Genomic DNA, 13915 nt, shown 5'->3' on the forward strand with positions numbered 1-13915 from the left:
TGTCATAGTTAACCTGTATAACCACATATATTATACAATATATGAGATATATTTATCCTTGAGATATACTTACCTCAAGAGATAAGTATACATACAGTCCCCGACTTACAATGGTTGACTTTTTTTTTTTTTTTTTTTTGCCGCACCTTGCAGCATGCAGGATCTTAGTTCCCCGACCAGGGATCAAACCCATGCCCCCTGCAGTGGAAGCACGAAGCCCTAACCACTGGAAAACCAGGGAAGTCCCACAATGGTTGACTTATGATTTTTCGACTTTACGATGGTGTGAAAGCAACACGCATTCAGTAGAAACCATACTTTGAATGTTGCTCTTTTCCGGGCTAGCGGTATGGGTCCAATCCTCTCCTGTGATGCTGGGCAGCAGCAGCAGTGAGCACAGCCCCCAGTCAGCCCATGATCACAAGGGTGAACAACTGATACACTTACAACCATCCTGGACCCAGACAACTGCTCTGTTTCTCAGTGTCAATACAGTATCCAAGCCATTACATGAGAAAATCAACACTTTATTACAAAATAGCCTCTGTGTTAGATGATTTTGCCCCACTGCAGGGGGCAAAACAAACTGTGTGTGTTCTGAGCACCTTTAAGGTAGGCTGCACTAAGCTATGATGTTCAGTTTAGGTGTATTAAATGCATTTTTGACCTACAACATTTTCAACTTACGATGGGTTTATCAGGATGTAACCTGAAAGAAAGCTTCCATGAATATTCACGTAATGTTCTGGGAAAAGTCTTTTTCTCAGCACAATACCCACGTCAGTCACGATCCCAGGGAGACAGAGACGCACTCAGAGTGGGAGTCTGGAGAGAAGAGAGGGACTGTCTATAAAAGTGAGGGTGGAGTGTAGGGAGACCACAGGGAGAGACGCAGCATCAGGGCCAGTGAGAGGGGGCGGCCCTGACCCAGGCCAGGCCTGCTGGGCAGCGGAGTAGGCCGCTGGCAGGACCGCAGGTAGAGGGTTCAGCCGACCTTAGCTACCTGGTGGGGAGAAGACACCTTGACCTCACTGTCCCCTGGCCCGCCAGTCTCCTACACAATCCAACAGGGCCAGAGGACCAGGGAGAGCACAGAGAGTGGAGCTGTGAGAGCACAACACAAACCAAAGGCCCCAGGAGCCGGCCCTGAAGAATTCAATGGCCTGACATCTGCCTACCAAGTCTCAGCTCCGTAATCACCACAGTTTCAAGACCCTCTTCCTGGGACCCTGTGCCTCTCCAGGCTTGTCTCTCACCACCGTGCCTGGTTTGTTTCTCTAAGCAAAAGATGCACACATCATATAAAAAGCAAATAGTACCTAAGGCTTAAAACAGAAAACCACGGCTTCCTGCCCAACTCCCCACCCCCCCACCCCTGAATCATGCTTCACAGACGTAGGTCTCTCGACTATTTCTTCTGCTCGTCACCTCCCTGTTTTGAAAGAACTAGTTACACTACTTGTTCTCGAGTTTTCACCTCTAGACGTCAACTGCCCGCCATGGAAGATGAAGACTCGCCTTTTACCCCCACCCCCCTCCCACGTGCACACACACATACACACGCCCACTCGGTATAATTACACAAACATTTCTGGTTAAATCAGTATTTAGTATTCCCATAAACACTGCTCACAACTCAGCTATATAATGTACTATGATTAAAATAACCACAGAATGGACTAAGTGTCCTTTGTTTGTTTCTGTTTGCTCGTGCCAGACTCTCTACCAAGCTATGCAACTGTCAAGACTGTCAAACGCGCCGAGCGGTCTGTTTTCTGAGATGGCCTCCAGAAACCTCCACGCTCCTACTCAGCCTGGTCTGTGGCTCTTGAGGCCCGCGTTCGGGGCACCACCCTGAGCACTCCCCCGGACATTTCCCACCACTGGACCTGAGTCTCTGATTCCATGGTTTTTTTCTTTCTTGGATTACTTGCTCATTTAGATGAAGCACCTTCTCTAACAACTAACAGAGAGAGGCTGTGGAGGGGTGGGTTTTCATCGTCATTGTTGTGAATTCTGCATGTCTCTTCTCTCACACCTGACAGTCTGGCTGGGTGTGGCATTCTAAGCGAAGTCATGTTTCCTCAGCATAGTGGAGGCAACCACTCACTGTTTCCTCTTCCTGTATTGCTGGTAGTGATGGTACCATTCTGATTCCCAATATTTTGTATGAGACCTTTTTCCCCTCTCGGGAAGCTTTTAGGACCTTATTTCTACACTCAGCATTGTGAAATTTCATACGTTATGTTAGCCACCAGATAGAACCTATGTCTGAAGTCTTATACTCTTTAATAAATTCCTGTCCTTTTTTTTTTCCAGTTCTTGTTTTTTGGAATTTCTATTAGTTAGACACTGGACCTCCATTGTGAATCCTTTAACTATTCTTATCTTTTCACTCCTACTTTTCCTCTCCTTTTTGAGCTGCTTTCTAGGAAATATTGTTGCAATGGCCCGAATGTTTGTGTCCCACCCACCCCAACTCATATGTTGAAACCCTAATGTGATGGTGTTTGGAGGTGGAGCCTCTGGGAGGTGATTAGGTCACGAGGGTGAAGCCACCTTGATGGGATAAGTGCCCTTATAAGAAGAGGCCAGAGAGTTAACTAGCTCTCTCTTTCTGCCATGTGAGGACACAGCGAGAAGACAGACCTCTATAAACCAGGAAGAGGGCCCTCACCAAGAACCTAAACAGGCCAGCACTGAGATCTTAGACTTTCAGCCTCCACAACTGTGAGAAATAAACATTTGTTGTTTAAGCCACCCAGCCTGTGGTACTTTGTTACAGCAGCCTGAACTAAGACGATTCTCTGCTTTATCTTCCAACCTTTCTACTGAATGTTCTATTTTTGCTATTTTTAATTTGCAAGAACTCACTCTTAATCTCTGAATATTCCTTTTTGATAGCATCCTGTTCTTGTTTCAGTAATATAATTTCTGAGACTCTTAAGTATATAGTTATTTTTACATATAAATTTATTTATTTTATCTTATTTATTTTTGGCTGCACTGGGTCTTTGCTGCTGCATGTGGGCTTTCTCTAGTTGTGGTGAGCGGGGCTACTCTTCATTGTGGTGAAGAAACCCCCAAAACAGACAAGTAAAACCTGCTGGGATTGTGATTTTCAGTGGCAAATCTACATTGAATCTGTAGGTCCTCTGGGAAAACTGACATCTGAGTGTGCTGGGTCCTGAGTGCACTTTCTCTCTCCATGGATTTAGGTCCTCTTTCAAGTCTTTCAATAAAATTTTAGAATTTTTTTTCCATTAAACTCTTGCACATTGTTGATAGATTTATCACCAGGTATTTAATTACTGTTGGTTGCTAATATATTGGAATGCATTTGTGCTTTATATGTTGACTTTGTAAACAGCAGCCTTGTCAACCTCTGTGAATGAGTCTAACAATTTATCTTTAGGTTTTTTTACCTTTTCTATATGGACAGTCAATCCACCTGTGAGAAAATCGTTTCCTTTTTTTCCTCTTTACAATCCTTGTGCCCTTTTTCTTGCCCCGTTTCCCTGGCTAGAGCGTTCAGGCCCAATTCTCCTGAGGCTCCGTGGCTGAGAAAGATTGGGCTAGAAAACCCTGCAGCACAGCACTAGTGAAGTTGCTGAGCGTGGACACCCTTCATTTCTTCACCATCTTAAAGGAAAAGTTTTCTACATTCTTCCACAGAATATAACATTTACTGTAAGTTGTAAATACCTTTTATCATGTTAAAAAAAGATTCCTTCTCTTTCTAGTTTGTCAAGAGATTTTTTTCAGTTATGGGTGGCTGTTCAGTTCTTTTAGTAATTTTCTTGCAGGTACACATGTGATATTGTTCCAAGAATATACAACCAAGTCATGAACTAGTCTAGCCCTGCACTGTCACGTGTGGTAACCACTACTGAGTTCTTCAAGTATGTTCTAAGTGTAACACACACCCTGGATTTTGAAACCTTAGCACCAAAAAAATGCAAAGTATCTTAATTATTATATTGATTATATGTTGAAATGATAATGTTTTAGATATATTGGGTTAAATAAAATATATTATTAAGGTTATTTTTACCATTTATCTTTTAGCTGTTTAATGCGGCTACTAGAAAATTTTAAGTTACGTATTTGGCCCACACTATGTTTTTTTGGACAGCATTGGCTAGACACACCAATGTGTGCGTGCAAATTTAGTCTATAATAATAGCTAACATGTATTGTGTCTACTAGGTGTCTGCACTGTTTTAAGCACTTTTACAATAACCCTACTAAGTGGGAAAAATTTCTCCATTTCCTAGATGAAAAAACTAAAAGACATGGAGAGAGTAAGCAAACAGCTAGTGAGCCGTGGAGCCAGACTATAACCCAAGCAGCTGACTCCTGGGCTTGAGCTTTTAGTCACTACCTTGTACTGATCAGGTGGTATTTTAGATCAGCAGGGAAAGGATGTGCTCTTCAATAAATGGTGATGACAACTGACTATCTATTCAGAAAAAATTTAGATTCCCTCTGCCACTCTATACTTAAAAAAGCAAACAAAAAACCTCCAGATGGATTATAGGTAAAAGTGTGTCTTATATATGTATATGCACTTTGACCTATAATCCACCTGGAGGTTTTTGTTTTCTTTAAGTATAGAATGACAAATATAAGTATGTAAATATAAAAAGTATATATTATATATACCTATATATGTACACATATGTACATATGTACACTTTTAAGTGAATTTTTTCTCATTTTATTGCAAAGGAACATTACTTCCTAAGCAAGTCACAAAAACCTAGAAGTCATAAAAGAAAAAACAATTGACCAACTTGACTTCATATGAATGAACTTAATATATAAATATATTATTTATATTCTATTTTGTATGACAAAAGCGCTCATAAAAAAGGTAAGACTGGCAGTATAGTTGGAGAAAATATTTGCAACATTTACAAGCAAAGGATTACTATCCAAAATATATGAAGAGTACCTACAAACCAATAAAAAGACAAACAACAGTAGCAAAATAGGACAAAGGATATGAACAATTCAGAGAAGAAAGACAGACAGCCAATAACCCTAATAAACAGGGCAGAATAAATTACAATAGCCAGTAGACTACCAGAGTGTTGAAGAGCATCGGTGAGGTTGTGGGGAAGGGGACATTCTCATAGTGTGTGGTGGGGAGCAGTTGGTGCCAAGTTTCAGAAGGCAGTTTGGTAATGTCTGTCCCAGTTAAAAATGTTTATACAGTACACCCCTATGCCCAGATCTTGGTTTCTAAATACCATTCCCCATTAAAAGGAACCTGTGATCCTTGGAGAAATGGTTGATTCCAGGGCTGGGTAGGGAAAAATACAAAATGAGCCTGGAAAATCTTGTGATGGCAGGAAGTGAGGAAGTGCTCAGAGAATGAGGGGGACAGGTTGAAAGACATAGGAGCCAACTTGAGGAAGCACCCAGCCATTGACACGAAAATTGGGGGGTGAGAAAGGATGACGAGGAACAGATATCCACATCACCCCAGAGCATCTCTCAACAAGATTCTTAGGAATCACAAAAGGACAGACAGCCACAGAAACTTACAGAGACCTGGTGGACTCATCTTTACTAGATGTTCAAGGTTAACATCACTAAGGGCTTCCCTGGTGGCGCAGTGGTTGAGAGTCCGCCTGCCAATGCAGCAGACACGGGTTCGTGCCCCGGTCCGGGAGGATCCCACATGCCGCGGAGCGGCTGGGCCCGTGAGCCATGGCCGCTGAGTCCGCGCGTCCGGAGCCTGTGCTCCGCAACGGGAGAGGCCACAACAGTGAGAGGCCCGCGTACCGCAAAAAAAAAACAAAACATCACTAGTAAAAGGATTCATCACCATCATGGACCCTGACACAATGCACTAAGAACACAACCTCATTCTTGCCAAAAATGCACAACCTCAATTGAATCAGGAGAAAACTGCAGGCAAATCCAAATTGGGGAACATTCTACAAAATAATCGAGAAGTCCTCTGTGAAGTGTCAAGGTCATGACACACAGGACTGGGAACTGTCGTGGTCAGAACTAATTGCAGTGGGGTCTTCTGAATTAGATCCTGGACCAGAAGAAAAGGACCTTAGTGAGAAAACTGGTGAGGTTCCAGTAGGATTGCCAGATTGCTTATTAGTATTGTACTGGTGTTAATTCGCTGGTTTTAATAACTGTACTGTGGTATGTAAGATAGTAACCTTAGGGCAAGTTGGGTAGAGGGCATATGGCAACTCCATGTTTTTGCAATTTTTCTGCAGGTCTTAAAATTTTCAAAATAAAAAGTTAGCTGCCCAGACCTGTTGACTCTGTATTGCAGCGTTTCTGAATCTCTTCTGCAGGTACAGAAAGACAGAAGTAGAAGAATGTTGATTGCACACAGCCTGTGACAGCGAAGTACTGGAAACAAAGTTTCATCAGTACAAAATGAAAGTATAGTACAGATTTTGCTGTGGAATGTACCAGTTTAAAAAAATTGAGGTAGATCTATGTGCTCTGACATAGGAAAATCTCTAAGACATATTAATTGGAAAAAAAAAAAACTTGTAGAAAAACACACACTGTTTAACCTTGTGATGTAGGCAGTAAAAAAAAAAAAAGACTTTTATTTTTGTATTTTATATGTTCTGCACTTCCCCCACCCCAGAACATAGTAATAATGTATTCCTTCTGTAATTTAAACAGAAGAAAGTAAGTATGATATATTCTGCCTTTAGTGAGATAATCCTTTTTTTGTGTTAAAAAAACCCTCAGAATTATCATTTAATATTTATGCTTTCTTTTTTTCTAAACACGATTCTTTTTTTTTTAATTAATTAATTTATTTATTTATTTTTGGCTGTGTTGGGTCTTCGTTGCTGCACATGGGCTTTCTCTAGTTGCGGCGAGCAGGGGCTACTCTTCGTTGCAGTGCGTGGGCTTCTCGTTGCGGTGGCTTCTCTTGTTGTGGAGCACGGGCACTAGGTGCGCGGGCTTCAGCATTTGCGGCATGTGGGCTCAGCAGTTGTGGCTCTCAGGCTGTAGAGCGCAGGCTCAGTAGTTGCGGCGCACGGGCTTAGTTGCTCTGCAGCATGTGGGATCTTCCCGGACAGGGCTCGAAACCGTGTCCCCTGCACTGGTAGGTGGTTTCTTAACCGCTGCGCCACCAGGGAAGTCCCAAGTATATAGTTTATAAGGTTTTCTTCCATATCTTCCATGACCTGTTTCTTCTGTTTGCTTTGTTCTGTTCTGTTGTTAATGTTCGGGGATTTTCCTCAAATGTCTAATAAACAGAGGCTGTTTCTTTACATTTAAGAGAGACGCACTGACAACCCGATTAAAAGCTCTGTGTAGTAGCTGTGACCTATTGAGTGGTGGGTGTCTTTGTAAAATAATAAAGCAATAACATGTGGATACCCCACATGGAGGACTCTGTAGGTTCTTTTTTCTTGGGCAATGACCTAAAGAAGTGATCTCCAACCTCCTACCTGAGCTATGTGGGCTATAAACCTGGCCAGCAGCATCTGGGAAGCTAGGTAGAGGAGAAAGGGTAAGGAGCTCATAAGTAAGTACACAGACTTTCACTCGGTTTCCTTACAGGCTCATCTTCATGTTTTACCAAAGGGGAAGAGAAATCGCCTTGCTACAGGAGATGGAAGAGAACTGGAAGTCTTAACTGCCTGCCATGACTTCCAACCCACCCTCCAGTTTCTAGCCTCACTCCGTATCTCTATTCTCAGAGGCCCATGGTGCCTTGAAGTCTTTCTGCGATATGGAGATAAATTGTTTTGCTTCCTGATGGCCTCCTTCTCTGCAGCTTAGATCTTTCCTGATAAGCTGCCAATAGGAGAGGGGCTTAGAGCATGCAACCACGGGAGTGTCCTCAAACCCCCAGAAGTGCATCTGTAAGCTGGGGTGGAAAGTGACAAAGACCTCAACCTTCTACAGACAGAAATCCAGTCGCCTGGAAATACTGCAAAACTCTTTTAAAGGTTACTTCTACTTCCTGAATTAGCTGAAAAACATGGATTTGTACTGTTTTTCCTCACAGACACAAACAGCATCAAATCAGTATTGCACAAAAAAGACTTGAGAACAAAAGAAATACCGTGTGTGTCGCAGAGAATTCAAATGAAAAATTCCTGGACATGCACTTACCTTGCACCTGATCACATCTGCCAGTACGTACTTCGTGAGGCAGAATTTTTGGCAGTTTTACCATCAAAAGTAAAACTCAATTAGGTACTTTTTTAAAAAAAGCCCAAACTATGCCCTTTTAGCCTTTATTTTATGTATACAATCTGAATTTCAATTTTTTCCAAAAAGAGTCATTACCTTTTGCAAGAAAAAAATGAGAAAGGTGCAATTCTTCACAAAATCTGGTCTTATTTTCTGTGTGAAGAAAATCCATTATCAATGCCATAAAACTGAAAAAAACATGTGGTTTTGAGTTTCTGTGCATTTTTTTCCTTGAGAAGGGGGTCGACACATCACCAGACGCTCAGAGAGGACCCTCGAGTGGAGGAATCTGCACCTGGACCCAGCCCTCCAAGAGTGGGTAAGGGCAGCACCATCCCTAGAAGAAGCCCAGGGAAATAAATGATTACCCACTTCCTGGTGACAATGGAACGATGCCCCAAAGGACTCACACCTGCCGTCATGATCACACTTGGAAACGTGTACGCTTTAGAAAACATGGACTTGTCATATTTGCAATAAACAGAAACATCTTCCTCCACAAGGACAGAGGAGCAACAGTACGACTCACAAATGAGCAAGAAGTATACTAAACTTGATGTTGATAACTATCGAACTACACCTGTAAGCAGCTGCTGCAATTTTAAATGTCGTTTAAAATAAAGTCAAAATTCCTGGATGTGGTCAATTCAATCTGTGCTGCCCTCTGCTGGCTACATGAGAAGATTGGTAAAAGGTTTACAATTAGCCATTTTTGCAAATAAATTACCTTTTGAATGTATACAGAAGAAGAAAGTCATGTTCTACCTAGTATACAAGCCATGCGCTGGTGATATTCAGCAGTTCTCATTCTCTGAAGGGTTTTTTGTTTTAAGAAAATTGGTTTGCCCTTTGTCTATACACTGTGACTAATTTATGGGAATGGGTGATAGCCAATGGGAATTTATGTTATATGGGCAGACACAGACAACAAACAATATACACAATAAATAATAAAGTAACTAGCATGCTAGAAAGTGGTAAGTGCTATGTGGGAAAGAAGGAATCAGGAGTGCGTGCGTGGGAGCAGTTATTAAAGTATTAAATGTGGTGGTCAGAACAGGCATCACAGAGGTGAAAGCTGAACCTCAGTGACTCCCCCCAACCCAAAACAAAAACACCATACACAGGCTTCTCTTGTCCAAAATCCTGTGGTGTGTGAAATGCATTTATATTCTCCTCTGAACCTCCTACTTCCTGTTCCACACCACGTGGACTAATGAAATTAAACAGGCACCCTCTACAAGATTGGATTCCCAAGGCCATTTCCCTATGAACAGACCTGAGCTCCGGGACTCAGAGCGACTGTGGCGGCTGAACCTCCCACTTCCTGTGTCCATTTAGGAGAAAGTCTCATCACCTGGTAACCTGAGGGTCTCTTACTTTCAACCTGAAAGAGCCTAATACCCTTAGGATACCTGCCCCCCATGTTCTAGCTGCTGCTCACACACACAGTATTCATTATTTGAAAACTCTAAGTGCTTAGTACTCTGCATTCACTCAAAAAGGACTTGGGTCTCTACTGTGTGTTCAGTTTGAGCACCACACTAGCTGGGTGCTGGGGTCCGGAGGTGAAGAGAGCACAGGCCTCTGGAGCCCCGTGTGGTGGCAGCAGTAGCGGTCACCTAAACCACCACTCACGTTGCTCAGCACTAGGATGCCAGGGCCGGGTGCTCCAAGTTCTTGGAGGAAGAACACCAAAAATCAGTCCCTGGGAGAGGCGGGGACAAGGGGGATGTGAGCAGTCCAATAACGGAGAGAGACTTGGGAAAACCCACAATCTCAGTGGCATTATCTGGTATTTAGGAGGAGATCCGGGGAGATTCAAGTACCGCTTTGTGGCCACAATCTTAAAGGAAGAAGTAGAGATGACCTTTGGGGTGAGCAGGCACTGCGTGGGAGAGGAAGGGCATTATACCCAAAGTCACAGAATGACATTTGTGTTGGCCGGGCTGCACATTCTCTTCGCAGCCAGGAAACCTACCTGGAGAGAAGTTTGCAAGAAAAAGAGACCTAGGAAATGCAGATTCAAAGACAAAAAGATGTGGAATTCCAAACAAGAACCAGGCTCACGGAGCTGCTAGACAGCCTGAGGTCTTGTCACCCCAACTGAAGGGACACGTGCTACTGCACCATAATCAGTCAGGTAACTGTGAAAAGCTGTATCAGTTTCCAAAGAGACACAGAGGTATTTTCACAGAAATACAGGATTTCTTGAGCATCAAAACAACCCTGGAGGAGATCAGGAGGCACCCCTACCACCACCATCACCATCCCCTTCCACGATGAAGGAAGCTGAGGACACGGGAGAGTGGAGGAGCCATGCCAACCACGGCTGCCAACACCAAGCCCAGTGGGGCCCTCCCGGGGCGGTGCCCTCGCCCCCATCTACTCTCCATGTGCTCCCCCAGCCTGACAGGATGCACACTCCGGGCACAGGGACCAGATACCCCTAGTGAGGAAGTCATCAAGAGTGAGTTCCCTTAACTCTGAAACTGCCTAGGAGACAGCCCCTCTCCACTTTATACAGATATAAAAGATCTGTATTTTACAGATAAGTTTATAAAATACAAATACGAACCAGTAAGAAACTTTTCGTAAAGGCTGAATTCTGGTCTTTTTATCAAACTGCTTATGAAATAAAGCATAAATAGGGACTAATAGCTAACAGCATCTGTTAGCTATTAACAGACTTGAGTTTCCTATAACTGCTGCTAGGGATACAACCTTCACATGAATACCAGGAAATATGAATGTGAATGGTCACAGCAGCATTTGTAGCAATAACCCCAAAGTGGAAAACACCTAAATGTCCATTAAAAGTGGAACAGATTTGTTTTTAAATTGTGGCATACTCAAAAGATAAAATATCGGGCTTCCCTGGTGGCGCAGTGGTTGAGAGTCCGCCTGTTGATGCAGGGGACACGGGTTCGTGCCCCGGTTCGGGAAGATCCCACATGCCGTGGAGTGGCTGGGCCCGTGAGCCATGGCCTCTAAGCCTGCGCGTCTGGAGCCTGTGCTCCGCAACAGGAGAGGCCACAACAGTGAGAGGCCCGCATACCACAAAAAAAAAAAAAAAAAAAGATAAAATATCATACATTTGTAAAAGTGAACAAACTATAACTACATGAAACAACATGGATAAATCACATGGACAAGCAAAAACAAAAAAACAAAAAAAAACAAAGCCTTTAAAATCAGAAGAAAACTTTACTGGAAGAATTTTATACCAAATCCAAAAAGTGTTAAGTACAGACCAAAATATTTTCTAACATGCAAACTCAGAACACTGACCTCCCACATACTCTTTCCTAGGAAACGTCTAGAGAATATGCTTCTGTAAACTTAAGGTAAACTGAAAACAGGAAAGACACAGACCAAGGAAAAGGTGATCCAACAGAGAGGTAATCCCCAATGACTCTGGGGGGCGGGAGGGGGGGAATGGAAACAAAGGCCGCACAGCAGACTTATGAGCAACTGATCTAGACTTGAGCGGAAAAATGATGTGCACTGTCCAGGGGGACACAACTGACTGATGTGCTTAAGCAGATAGAAAGCATCATAGATAAGCTTGGGACAAAGCTGCAGTATTTTAGAAAACAATTGATAATTTCAAAGAAAACCAGGCAAAGGGAAAGTTGAGGCAATTAATAGCTCCAGGGAAAACAAAGAGTTGTACCAGGAAGACAGAATGACTACAGAACACCATGTGGCTCAGTAGCGTCATGGTCAACAGAAAGTCTGCAGAGGGACTTCCCTGGTGGTGCAGTGGTTAAGAGTCCATCTGCCAATGCAGGCGACACGGGTTCAAGCCCTAGTCCGGGAAGATCCCACATGCCACAGAGCTGTGGCACATGCACCACAACTACTGAGACCGCGCACCACAACTACTGAAGCCCGCGCGCCTAGAGCCCGTGCTCCGCAACCAGAGAAGCCACCACAATGAGAAGCCCGCACACGGCAACAAAGAGTAGCCCCGGCTCGCCGCAACTAGAGAAAGCCCGTGTGCAGCAACGAAGACCCAACACAGCCAAGAATTAATTAATTAATTTTTTAAAAGCATGCATGTAAATTTTTATGTGGTGTACGATCTTTTAAACTATGTGTATATATTGTATCACTGAGATAAAATAAACTTTAAAATATTTTCTATTTTTCTACCTGAATTCTACCTATTCAAATTCCAGTTCCAGAACCTCCTCCCACAACCCTCTCACTGTCACGCCATATACAGAAAACAAACTAAAGATGCTGACTCAGATTCATGGTAAGTTTCCCCTCTAAACATTTTATGATTCTGTGAACCAAGACTCCCCTTCTCAAAGATGAAAAGTGCCTGCTGAAACAGCGTTCTATCCTCTCAGGTAATCACGGAGCAATCACGTCAGGTATTCCATCAGCTCAGTGTAATACTCATCACCCACCGCATGATGAATGGATGGTTTTAACGCTGTCCTGGGTTGAAAGGAAAATGTTCACGGATCAAACAAGCCTAATGGTTTTGTAGGGGACAATGGTGACTAAGCTATCAGGCAAGTTCATTCTTTAACTGGAGTAAAGTAATACATGACAAGTACCAGCTATTTAAGATAAATTCAATTGATATTTCCAGAAATGATCTTTCTGGGGACTTCCCTGGTCGTCCAGTGGGTAAGACTCTGCGCTCCCAATGCAGGGGGCCCAGCTTCGATCCCTGATCAGGGAACTAGATCCCGCATGCATGCCTCAACTAAGAGTCCGAAAGCTACAACTAAAGATCCCGCATGCCAAAATAAATAAATAAATAAATAAGATAAATTTTTTAAAAAAAGAAAGAAAGAAATGATCTTTCTGGTACTTTTACTACTTAGGGGAATGGTGTTCTGTGTACTTCTAAACCAAATTCAATTAATAACTTTTGGGAAAAAAATGGCCAGCCTTCAATAACTATGGAAACAACTGCTATCATGGTGTGAAATTTAAGCGTGTATGAAAGCAAAGCTCTCTGACAGCTCAAACAGTAAGGACAGATAAGGCTGGGGAACACAGGAGCCTGCCTGCCCACTCTTCGTTGCTTTGGACATCTACTCTGATGCACAAGCACTGTATATCCTCTTCCTGTTTCCTTCGCTCCCTTTCTGCCTTACTAATTATACATCACCCCCTTTCTTTGTAAAACCACAAGACCAAGTTACAAAATCGGTGCACTCCACCCATCCTTTTACTCAGCTGACAGAGAGCAAAGCGAACCAGTGAAAAGAAAGAAGCCAGGGCCCTGCAGATGGAGCCATCACATGACAGAGGAGCAGGAGACAGACCACGCCCACCCTGTGTCACCGGGCAGAGCAGAGGAGGCGGAAGGCAGTACCACACGAGCAGCCAGTCCAAACAACTTCTTGGTACCTGTCACTGATTTTAAAAACAAACTAATCGGAAACCATGGTTTTATCTAAAATCTAATCTCCTTGTTTTACAAGGCAGGTGGTTTCAGTAAAATACAAAACAAACAAGGAAACTCTAATAATCTATTATTGAAGGGGCGTTTCTTCAAGATCTTCAAGCTCTTAAACCACTGTTCAGACGTTTACTTTCCCTAAAAAAACCCCTCCCTTCCAGTCTCAAAAATATTCCTACCAGGTTTGGAGGCAGGTCTCTGTTTGCAGAATCTACCATCACCCAGAGTAACACCAAGTGCTCCCACACAAAGCCTCTGGGTCCACCTGAAAAGGGACAG

General features: G+C 43.1%; 1 protein-coding gene across 1 annotated transcript in view; it reads right to left on the reverse strand.

Annotated features, from left to right (window-relative positions):
* CYTH1 (cytohesin 1) overlaps positions 1–13915 on the reverse strand; it is a 78719-nt gene that overhangs the window by 43947 nt on the left and 20857 nt on the right. The window lies entirely within an intron of this gene.

The sequence above is a fragment of the Globicephala melas genome, chromosome 20 (genome assembly GCF_963455315.2).
Source record: "Globicephala melas chromosome 20, mGloMel1.2, whole genome shotgun sequence".
NCBI classification, from domain to species: domain Eukaryota; kingdom Metazoa; phylum Chordata; class Mammalia; order Artiodactyla; family Delphinidae; genus Globicephala; species Globicephala melas.